This window comes from Jatropha curcas, chromosome 7 (assembly GCF_041381405.1).
Source record: "Jatropha curcas cultivar XTBG-Jc1 chromosome 7, XTBG_Jcur_1.0, whole genome shotgun sequence".
In the NCBI taxonomy this organism is placed as follows: domain Eukaryota; kingdom Viridiplantae; phylum Streptophyta; class Magnoliopsida; order Malpighiales; family Euphorbiaceae; genus Jatropha; species Jatropha curcas.
In genome coordinates this window covers 3,842,525-3,854,133 of record NC_143157.1, presented here as the reverse complement: position 1 = coordinate 3,854,133, position 11,609 = coordinate 3,842,525, and the positions used below count along the sequence as shown (strand labels likewise).

Here is an 11,609-nt window from a genome sequence, read left to right as displayed (position 1 = left end):
AATTTTAAATTAAATAATGAATTTTTTGTAAGAGAAAGGAAATGAGCACCTCTATTTGTTTGTGTGCATGCCGGTGTCCCAAAAATTTAACGCGTAGCCTAGGGTTATTGAAAGTGCCCCCGTCAATTTTTACTTTCGAATTTTTATAACCGTTAAAAAAAATTAGAAAATTTTAACTGTGTGGGCTGTGAAATATAATACAGTTTCAATTCGAGGTCTAAATCTTGCCAATTGGGGTCCAAGCCGAGCTTAATTTGCCAATTGAGTCACCAAGCTCAAAATATTTTATAGGATAATTTCGATATAAGAGCATTAAAATTTTTGAAATATATACGAAATTCCAGCTAGGAGTGGCCATATTACAGTTTCGGCAACCAGAATCGTGGTTCGAACCGGTCTCGAACCGTAATCGGAATCGGTGGGAATCAGAATCGGTCTGAATCAGAACCGGAACCGAAGATTTTCGGTTCCGTTTTGTTGGTATCGCAAACCGACGGTTCCATGAACCGGTTGGAAACCGGATGGAACCGCCGGTTCTCTGGCCGATTAGAACCGTCGGTTCGAACCGATAGTTCGAAACCTGCGGTTGTAGCTGTTAGAAATTGTCAGTTTTTTTTTTTTTTTTAATTTGTTGTGAAATCTCTTAATTACTCCTCTCAACAACCATAAACGGCTACATAACGGCTAGTTTCAAGAGTATTTTTGGAAAAATAATTTTTTGGATTTATTATAAATACTTCGTTTCATTTCATTTACAAATCTCTCACAAAAAAATCTCTACTTTCTCTACACTATACTACACTCTACTCTATATTATTCTTCTCTACTTTGCAATCTCTCTTATTATTCTCTCTAATTTTTTTTTATTCAATTTTTTTTTAAAAAAATAATTAAGTTCAAGTCTTTAAAAAATAAATTTAATTGAAGCATTTTTTAATTTTTTAGGTGTATTTTTTTAGAAATAACTTTCACCAAATTTATTAAATTTTGAAAATCGGTCTTTAAAATTTAAAATTAAAATTATTCAATTTTCTGAAAAATCGATCGGAACCGTCGGTTTTTGAAACCTACCGGAATCGAAACCGTTCGGTTCCAAACTAAAATCGAAATTGAAAATTTTCAGTTCGGTTCCGATTCCGGAACCGTGGCCACCCCTAATTTCAGCAATTTAATCTATTATGAATATATATATATTAATTATCCTAAAATCAAATACTGTTTACTATTAATATTTTATTATTATTGGGTAAATGGAGAAAAAGTTACGGAATCTAACTAAAATAATTAATAAATCGAACCGAACCCAAAATCAAATTGATTTTTTGAAATCACATGAATAACCCGAAAACCAAGTGAAAAACCTTCAAACCGAGCAAAAATCGAGCCAGCTCATTGAATTAGACCAAATCGGTTCGAATCGAACCGGAATGGTCTAGAAACTCCAAGATTTTTCTTTCTTCTTTCTTTTTTCACTTTTTCTTTTTTTTTTTTCTCCTTCCTTGCGGGAGAGCCACAGCGCGACAGCTACTCCCTCTACTTCCCGTTTGCCGGCCAAACGGCCATCGTCTCCTGCAAACAAGGACTCTAACCTCAATAGCTCAGCGAGACAATCACTCTGGTGGCCTTGGTTCGTGCAATGAGAGCCTGAATCGAGAGAGATCGCGACTGGAAGGCCGCGCCACCGTGCGATGGAGTTCTCCGGCGAAATTCTCACCGTTCCGTCGACTTCAAGTGCTGGGGATGGTCTTGATCGACTCATCTCCTCCAAAAGAACACTTTCCCTCCACTGATTTGCGATTTCGCCTGAGGTTTGAGAAACCACCATGAACGGCGGCACGGAGGTGACTGTGGTGATCGATCCGCCCAAGCGAGACACTATCTCCTCAAAATGACACCAAATTCAACTTCTACAAGTGATTTCGAGCATTTCGGTGCAGGTGTTGCTCGATTCCGGGTCGTTTGGCTTTTCCAGCGAGCCTCCGGCGAGGCACATCTCCCAAATTTCAATCGTACACTCTGACACTAAATTCTCAATTTTTTTTATAAATTCTGAATTAATTAATTAATTAATGAATTTAATTGAGTAATTAAGTAAATTAAATTGAATAATAAAAATTAAGTTATTGGAATAGCTTAAATATATATAGAACACTTATAGTCTTTTGTAAATAAATTAGATTGGTTAGTATGCGGTAATAGCGATAGCGAATATGTTTAGTTAATTGGTTTAGGATTTTAGAATAATGTAATTGCAAATTAGTTTAAAACATTGTCAAATAAATTACATAAACTATAATTATAATTAGGAGGTTTGATATTGAGATAAGAATTCCTAGCTAATATTTATGTAAACTAATTTAGGAATTTTAATAAGTATCATTAGGAGGTTAATATAAATTGTTAATTAATTGATTTGAAATTATTAAGTGAATATATGTGAGTGTGATGGATAATATATGTAACCTGAAGCTGATGGGTTGGTTGAATTGATTGCCCAATGGATGAGCTGTGTGAATTGATTGATCGAATAACTGATAAATAAGGTTATAGTGGATGGGATGAGTTGATTTGAATTGTCGACGGATGGGCTTTGATATTATATTGTTGAATTGTGGTTTAGTCAAATTTTAGTGGAGGTGCTGCCGAAATTTCGACGGAACCTAGATTAATTTTAATTAATAACATAATAAATAAGCTTATTTAGATAAATTCTATAATTTGATACATAATAAATAAAGTGCTCTATTTATTTATTTATTTATTTTCATTATTATTGTTTATTATTATTATTTATTTTATTATTGTTGTTTATTGTTAATACTACTATTTATTTATTTGCATTTGATACTACTATTTATTTATTTGCATTTGATTTTGGATGTCTAAATTGTGCATGCATTACGATGTTTAATTGATTAACATACTTGCATTTAATTGCAATACTTGATTAATTGTGTTGTGATAGTGTTATGCCTTGTATATGTGGAGTTGGGATGAAGTGGGTCACCATGGGTTTGTAAGGACAGTCCACGAGACCGTTGGCTGTATGGGAGATCGGCACTCCATGTGCACTTGATGATATGATATGGATGATATGGAAAACCATAGGGTGGCCTCCTGATGGTATGGAAAAGAAAAGAGATAATGGAAAAATAACGAGAGGGCTGGTCCAGTGAAGATTAGACTGGTCAACCATGTATGGGGGATCGACTCTCTGCTGTACATGTTATGAGAGGATGAGCCATGTGGGAGGACGGCTCATCGGGGGTTTCGGTGACACCACAGACCAATTTCCATTTGATGTGATTATATGAAGATGTTAATGATTGTGTGGGCTGGTGATATGCCATTTGTGTGACTGACTGTGTGAGCATATAACTAGTCGGATGACTAGATTGATATATTTAAACTAGATTGATATGCCATTTGTATTACTACGGGCCTCGGGGGCCTTAATCTTACCTGGCCTCTAGTGCTAGTTCGGCCCATGTTTTCCGGTCATGACAGTTATATGATGTTAGTTCTAGGTATGGGGTTGTAGCTGTGTTCGACACTCGTGGGCGTGGAGTGGCATGGCTACAAATACTCTTAAATTTAAATATGATTTAAATTTAAATATTATCACGTAAAATTAAAAAATTTTATGCTAGTTAAAATGAAACATGATTCTTAAAACAAAAGGGAAAATAAGAAGGCAAAAAAGTTTATTTAAATTAAGATAGATATTTATTTCATCATTTTATTAGATTAAAGCACATGCAAAAATTGATATTAGTTGTAAATATTTATTTTTAGTCAATTTTTGCTTTTGCTGATCTAAAATTTATATAATTAATACCTTTTTTCACCTGCAACATCATAAAACAAATTTAATGTTAAAATTTTATTTCAAATTTATTTGGCATGTGCAAAAAGTAACATTAGTTGCAAGTATTTATTTTTGGTTAATTTTTGCCTTTGTTGGTTCAAAATATATATATCTAATATGTTTTTTTCACTTGCAATATTAATATAGAACAAATCCAATATTAAAATTTATCTTAAAATTAATTTTGTATACTTTTATCCTAAACATTATTAACCCTATTAATATTGAACTAATTAAGAATTTAAAATTATAAGAGAATTTAAGAGCCATTGTGTATAAAAGTCATAAATTAGAGATTAATTTTGAAAGAATTATTATTCAAGAGCCATTATGTTTAAAAGTCTTAAAATTAGAGATTAATTTTGAAAAAGTTATTTTATGAAAATTTATAAAAGTCATAAATTAAAGAGAGTTAATGGACACATATTTTCTCTTCAAATTAAAATTAAATACGTAAATTATAGAGTTTTATCCTTCAAATAGAGCATCATGTCAGCATTCATTCTTCTTCTTTATCTATACTCCATATATAATGATATAATAATGATGATTTGTAGAATTCATTTAGAAATTTATATTCTAATGTTTAGAATGAAAAAAAAAAAAAAATGTAGATTTCAATTCTAAAAATTCAATTTTATGGAATTAGATATATTTATATCAAATTTCACAGAAATAGGTGAAATTTTCAAATGAATTTAATAAAACTAAGCAAACTAAATTTTTACGACAAAAATATCTTTCTCTTTTAAATCAAATTCTTAATTTTTTTATTTATTTAACTTATTTATTTTATTAAACTTGACCAAGACTATTTAAAAAAAATTAATTTTTTAGAAAAATATTTTTTTTATTATTGTGTTTTTTATTTTAATATTTTTTGAACTTGTTTTTACAATTGAGAAGGGAGATGTAATAATGTTTTAACATTAATACATTGAAATGTAATAATTTTATTAATATTATTTTTTTATATGTTTATTTTAATATAAATATAAAAAATTATATAACATTATTTATTATTTATTTTTATAAAATTACTATTTCAAGGGTATTTAAGAAAATAAAAGCAGATAATTTTTCAATTATGAATTTATTCCATATATGATCATGTGAAATTCAATTGAATTACATGTTCTAAACTAATCATACCAAACATAAATTTTATATTTTGAATTCATTTATACCAAACCAAATGGAGGGTAATTGTAAGTGTGTTTTGATATTAAATAAAGGTAGAAATTAATTTCCTGCACTTGGATCGAATTATAAGGACAAAGGATTTTATTCCCTGTTTTGCAAAATATAATTTAACAAAAAAAAAAAGTTTTTTTGTGAGTTATAATTTTTAGAAAAAAAATAATTTTAGAATGTTAAAAATTATGTCGAATTTAATTTAATTAGATTGAATTTAAATTATACATTGCAAGTTACATTCTGCCTTGCAAGTTATATTTTATATATACATTGGAAGTTCACAATTAAATATTTTAATATTTTACATTCTTAAAATCATTCTACCTTCGTCTCTCATCCTCTCTCTCAATTTCTCTCTCTATCTCGCTCTTCTTCTTCTCTTAGTTTCTCTCTCTATTTTTCTCATTTTCATTCTCTTAACAACTTATCCTTAGACGCAATACTGAATTAATTGATGAAATCACTAAAAGACTAGCAGGGCTTGATGTAGAACGGAAAAAGAAAGCTATAGCTCCTTTAACAATCGAAGCAAACTCAGAGAAAGATGACTCCGAAGAAGAGGTTCCTCAAGAACATAGGAACTTACAAGAATTAGAAGCAATGTTGCAACAAGAGTCCAATGAAATTAATAAAATCATTTATCCTAGAGCTAGGGGCATGGTAGATGTTAAACCATACTATCCATGGCCATCTCCTATCAATATGCAATATGAAGAACCCAGTTTTATCTATGTATAGTATGACGGATCTTCTATTGTCGAATGGAATATTGATGGATTATCTAAATATCAGATCAACAATGTCCTTCAATATATGACCATGTATGCCTTGGCATGTAAAATCAAAGGCAACTCAGACCCAAATGTAATGAAAGCCATTGTTGCTGGGTTTGCAGGCCAGTTAAAAGGCTGGTGGGATTTTTCCCTGACCAAAGAAGGAAAAATGCAAATAGAGGCTGCTATAAAACAGGAGGTTGTAGGAGAAGGGGACCAAAGAACGATTGTCACCTATCCTGATGCGGTAAAGACCCTTATCTATACCATAGGGCTTTATTTTATAGGATCTACTAGTATGCACTTAGATAGGTCCCATGAACAGCTAATGAATTTGAAATGCCCTGACTTGTCACATTTTAAATGGTATAGAGATGTCTTTTTTACTGCAGTCTTTGCGAGGGAGGATAGTCAACATGATTTTTGGAAAGAAAAATTTATCTCCGGCTTACCATCCTTGTTTGCTGAAAGAGTGAGAAATAAACTGAAAGAAAAGAATGAAGGAATTATCCCTTACCATAATTATACTTATAGAGAATTAGCCTCTGAAGTTATTGCGGAAGGGATAGCATTATGTAACGAAATAAAAATACATAGGCAAATACAAAAGGAGAGATTAACGGGTAGAAAAATCCTAGGAACTTTCTGTGAACAAATAGGATATCCGTCAATAGGCTACCCACACAAGAAGAAAGATAAAAGGATTAAGAAGTATTATCCTTTGAAAAAATATAGTGAAAAAGAAGAAAAATAAACACACTAAATATTCTGAAAAAAGAAGAAAAGCCCCTAAAGAAAGAAAGGGTAAGAATACGATTGCATGTTATAGGTGTGGACGCATAGGGCATTATGCAAACAAATGTAGAATGAAGCAGCAGATTCAAGCCCTTACACTAGATCAGAACCTCAAAGATTCTTTAGCAAAGCTCTTCTTAAATAGTTCTGATTTTGAGAAAGATGAGCTAGAACTTAATGTTGTAGATTACACGTCTGAAGAGGAAGAGTCTGAGAAAGACGCCCAGTCTAAAGAAGATTCAGACTGTGATGGGAATTGTGATTACTATAAGTCACTCTGTACTATGAATGGCCTTTTAGTACTCACGAAGAAAGATAATTTAATTCTAGATTTGATAGATAAGATTTCGGATCCAGAAGAAAGAAGGGCACAGTTAGAAACCTATTTGGCAATGAATAGAGAAAAGCCTGAAACTTCTAAAGAACCTCTTCTAAAGAAAATAGAAGACAAAGAAGCCCCTTATATGACATTCATGAAATTTTTGAGAGAATTAAAAATACAAAGAAACAGAGGGAACCTACAGTGAAAGAATTGAGAGCTGAACTAAATATAGTAAAAACAGAAATACAAAACCTGAAAGAAAGAGTAGTCATACTCAAACTACTCAACAAAGAAGAAGAAGAAGAGTTTGATCCTAAAGAAAGCAATCAGGATCCATTTGAAATAAACAACCTACGCTTTGTGAACTTAGTCAATAAAGTCGTTACACAAAAATGGCATACTAAAGTAACTATAGTGGTGCAAAAGGAATATGTGTTTCATACAGTTTCTTTGATAGATTCGGGAGCAGATCTGAATTGTATCAATGAAGGATTGGTTCCATCGCGATATTTCGCGAAAACGATGGAAGAATTGAATACTGCAGATGGCAGTAAAATGCTAGTGAAGTACAAATTAAATAATGCAGCTGTCTGCAATAGTGGAATATGTTTTCAGATTCCATTTTTAATGGTCAAAGGATTATCTCATCCAGTCATCCTAGGAAATCCTTTCCTTCATATGTTGTATCCGATAAAGAATATATCGGATAAGGCATTACTACTGAATTAGAGGGAAAAGAAATCACTTTTCGATTTATCTCCCAGCCTCAAATAAAAGAAATAGATTTGATCAAGAATGATATCAAACGAAAAGGAAAGTTTATAAACTCCTTAAAACAAGAAGTATCGTTTAGGGTACTAAAAGAAAAACTTCAACAAGAAAACATTCAGCGTCAAATTAAAACTATTTAAGAAGAATTAGAGAAAACTGTTTATTCTGAAAGTCCTACAGCCTTTTGGGAACGAAAACGCCATGTGGTAACATTACCATATGAGCCCGATTTTACTAAAATATGATTCCCACTAAGGCCCGGCCCATTGCCATGGGGCCCAGACATTTAGAAATTTGCAAAAAGAAAATTGCTGAACTAGAGTCAAAAGAGCTAATTCGAAAAAGTCAAAGCCCATGGAGTTGTGCAGCCTTTTATGTTGAAAATGCTGCAGAACTCGAAAGAGGGGTTCCTAGATTGGTCATAAACTACAAGCCTCTAAATAAAGCCCTTAGATGGATTAGGTATCCGCTACCTAATAAAAGAGATTTATCAAATCGACTCTATGAAGCAACTATTTTCTCTAAGTTCGATATGAAGTCTAGATACTGGCAGATCCAAATAGCAGAGGCAGATAGGTACAAAACAACATTCACAGTTCCATTTGGTCAGTATGAATGGAATGTGATGCCGTTTGGCCCCAAGAATGCTCCCTCTGAATTCCAAAAGATTATGAATGAAAATTTTAATCCTTATACCATTTTCTCGATTGTCTATATTGATGACGTTTTGATTTTTTCCAGGACAATTGAGCAGCATTTTAAACACCTTAAAGCATTCCTCAAGGTGGTAAAAGAAAACGGTTTAGTAGTGTCAGCCAGAAAGATGAAACTTTTCCAAACCAGAATTAGATTTTTGGGACAAAATATTGAGGAAGGAACCATCATTCCAATCGATATAGTAATTGAGTTTGCGGATAAATTTCCTAATGAAATCAAAGATAAAACTCAATTGCAAAGGTTTTTAGGAAGCCTCTATGTCTCAGATTTCTATAAAGAATTGGCTCAGGATGCTAAGCCTCTGTTTCAACGGCTCAAGAAGAATCCACCTGAGTGGACTCAAAGCCATACATTAGCTGTAAAACGAATAAAAGCTAAAAACCCTGTAATGTTTAGCTATTCCCCATCCAGAAGCCTTTAAAATAGTTGAAACTGATGCTTCAGACAAAGGTTATGGAGGTATACTGAAACAAAACCTAAATGGTCAAGAATCTCTAGTTCGATTCACTAGTGGAGTCTAGACAGGGCCAAGGGTCAATTACTCAATGGTTAAAAAAGAAATCTTGTCCATAGTACTCTGTGTCCAAAAGTTTGAATCAGATTTATTAAATCAAAAATTTTTAATAAGATTAGATTGCAAGAGTGCCAAAGAAATTCTTTTAAAGGATGTCAAGAATATAGCATCCAAACAAATATTTGCCAGATGGCAGGCAATTTTATCTGTCTTTGATTTTGATATTGAATTTATTAAAGGAGAAGCTAATTCTTTGCCTGACTTTTTGACTTGTGAATTTCTTACAGGAACTCAATAAAGAAGGTATGAGTTCAAAAAGAAGTCTTGAAATCTCGTCCTCTTGTTCTAAAGATCCAGACAAACCTCGAAAAGAAGCATATGAAGCTGATGTGAGCGGACCTAATGAAGAAAGGCCTCCCAATAGTGTCAATTTATCGCTCTCATTTGGTGCCCATTACCAAAAAACATGCAAAACTCCCTCCTTATGAAGTGGCCAAAATTTACACTCAAAACCATTTTACGTATCCGTATCTGCCAAAAGATTACTTGTTTTTTTATCAAGCTATATTGGAAGAAACAAGATTAGTAACTTTTACCCCAACTGTTAGAGGAGAAGGAGAATGGGCATATAGCAAATTTATCATTAAAAGAGTTTTTTCTCAAGAAGATTGGGGTGATGACCTCTTCCAAACTAAAGAATTGAAGCTTGGAAGACCCCGACATTTTAACTATTTTGACTATATGGAAGCCTGGAATGGAGCCCTCTGCTACGAAAACCGGCAACGAAGATTTAGCTTGTTTATAGCCTTCAATTTGGTCAAAGAAGAATGAGAATTTCCTTTATGGTTCCAGGAATGGTTTTTCCATTGGGGCCTCTTCCCCATAGTCATGCTTGACAGAATCCGCAAAATTTATGAACAATTTTGTGACCTCAACCGGACCTTAATCAACCCAAGGCTGATCTTTACAGTTGCATATAAAGTACCTTGGATCATTAAAAGGGACTATATTGTTGTATTTAAACCACAGAAAAAATTTGAAGATTCCAAAGTCGAAGTCCCATGGTTGGTTAGACGAGTCTTACTAAGATGGTGGGATAAATGCAATTTTTTCAATCCACCATCCATCTATGCCAGTAGAGGAATAATCCAATTCGCTAAAAAGCCAAGTCCGGCTAAAGAAAAGTTAACAGAAGACAAGTCCCCTCTGAATTTAGCACAAATGCTATAAGAAGTTTTGCACCATATGGCTAAAGAAGAGATCAGAAGGCAATTATTTAATGCTTTGGGTGAAGACGCGAGCTTATCCGCCAGCTCAAAAGGTAAAGAAAAGGCGGAATCGTCACGTTCAAGACATGATAGACTTGACAAAGAAAAAGATTCCCGACACAGTGAAGATAATAATGAAGATATCTTTATCGACAGTCAGCACCCATATGATCTGTAAGGATCCAGCTGTCATCTACTTATTCACTCAAGAACTTAGCGAATCTTATCTCGTCTTGCTTTAGCATCGTAAGCAATGACGTCACTAGCCCTCTCGTTTGCCTATAAATATGTAGTGAAGTTTTAGTTTTCATTATCGCTTGCTTGTGTTGTTTTTCTCTTGTAGTCTTTCTTCCGCAAAACTAGATAGTTTAGAATGTGTGTATGAAGAAGTTAGCAAACTTCAGAATAAATTGTTTGAGTTTGATGAACAGTTAGCTCGAATTTGTTTAGCCTATAATAATCTCCAATTCGCTGTAAGTTTTACTATTTATTTTGTGTAAAAGTATTTATGTCTCATATTGATTCTGCTGTAGCTAATTTATGTTTATTAGATCTCACTAATCGTAATGAAATTAGAAGATTTAGGCAAGAATTAATTGAAACTGAAAATAATATCTTTGAACAACATCTTGAATATCATAATCAATACTGCGATTGCAGAGAGTCTGAAAGAATATTAGGATTATTTAATATTATTATTCAATATTTAAGTCAACTACTTAGGCAGTAAAATAAACAAGAGTAAACGGTCCGTACAACTGGTATCAGAGTTTTTCTTCCTCTTCTTCATGTTCTTCTTACCTTTTCTAATCAAAAACAAACCCACCTTTTCTAATGATTTGATAGTTAATGAAGTCAAAACTACTAACACAGGTTTGTATGTTTTTTTTTTCAATTTTTATTTTCTTCTTAATTTGATTTTGGGTATTCAATTTTTATTTTTATTTTCAATCGAAACTATCAACCTATTCTCCTTTTCTCTTTCTTGTTATTTTCTGTACATATGGAAACCAACGTGACAGATAAATTGATAACAAATCAATTGCTTATGATGCGCCAATGTGAGTGTATTTCATATAAAGTCTTTAATTTGCTCAAGGGTACAAAAGGTATAAAAAATGCAACTTAAGGGGCACAAGTAGTCCCCCGTAAAGTTGAGGGGCACAAACGGCAATTTAAGGATAGTTCGAGGAAAAATTATGCATTCGGCCTCTCAAAATTTTTAAAAAAAAAGTCAACTTAAATCCACACCTGAATCACATGATTTGCTATAACTACTCCAATTCATTAATGAATTTGAATTTTTGTAACATATTGTTTACACATTCCTTTGCAGTCTTGACTGTGTTCATTTGTTATGATACTTTTGAATTTCTTGTCACTC

General features: G+C 32.5%; 1 long non-coding RNA gene across 2 annotated transcripts; it reads left to right on the top strand.

The window, feature by feature from the left end:
* Positions 1-1,347: 1,347 nt before the first annotated feature.
* Positions 1,348-10,772, top strand: LOC149494603 (uncharacterized). 2 transcript variants are annotated; one of them, XR_016321849.1, is made up of 2 exons: positions 1,348-2,009; positions 9,245-10,772. It is a non-coding gene; the product is annotated as an uncharacterized LOC149494603 (long non-coding RNA). The 2 variants fall into 2 exon arrangements; XR_016321848.1 differs by lacking the exon at positions 9,245-10,772 and adding an exon at positions 2,966-3,409.
* The last annotated feature ends 837 nt before the right edge of the window (positions 10,773-11,609 follow it).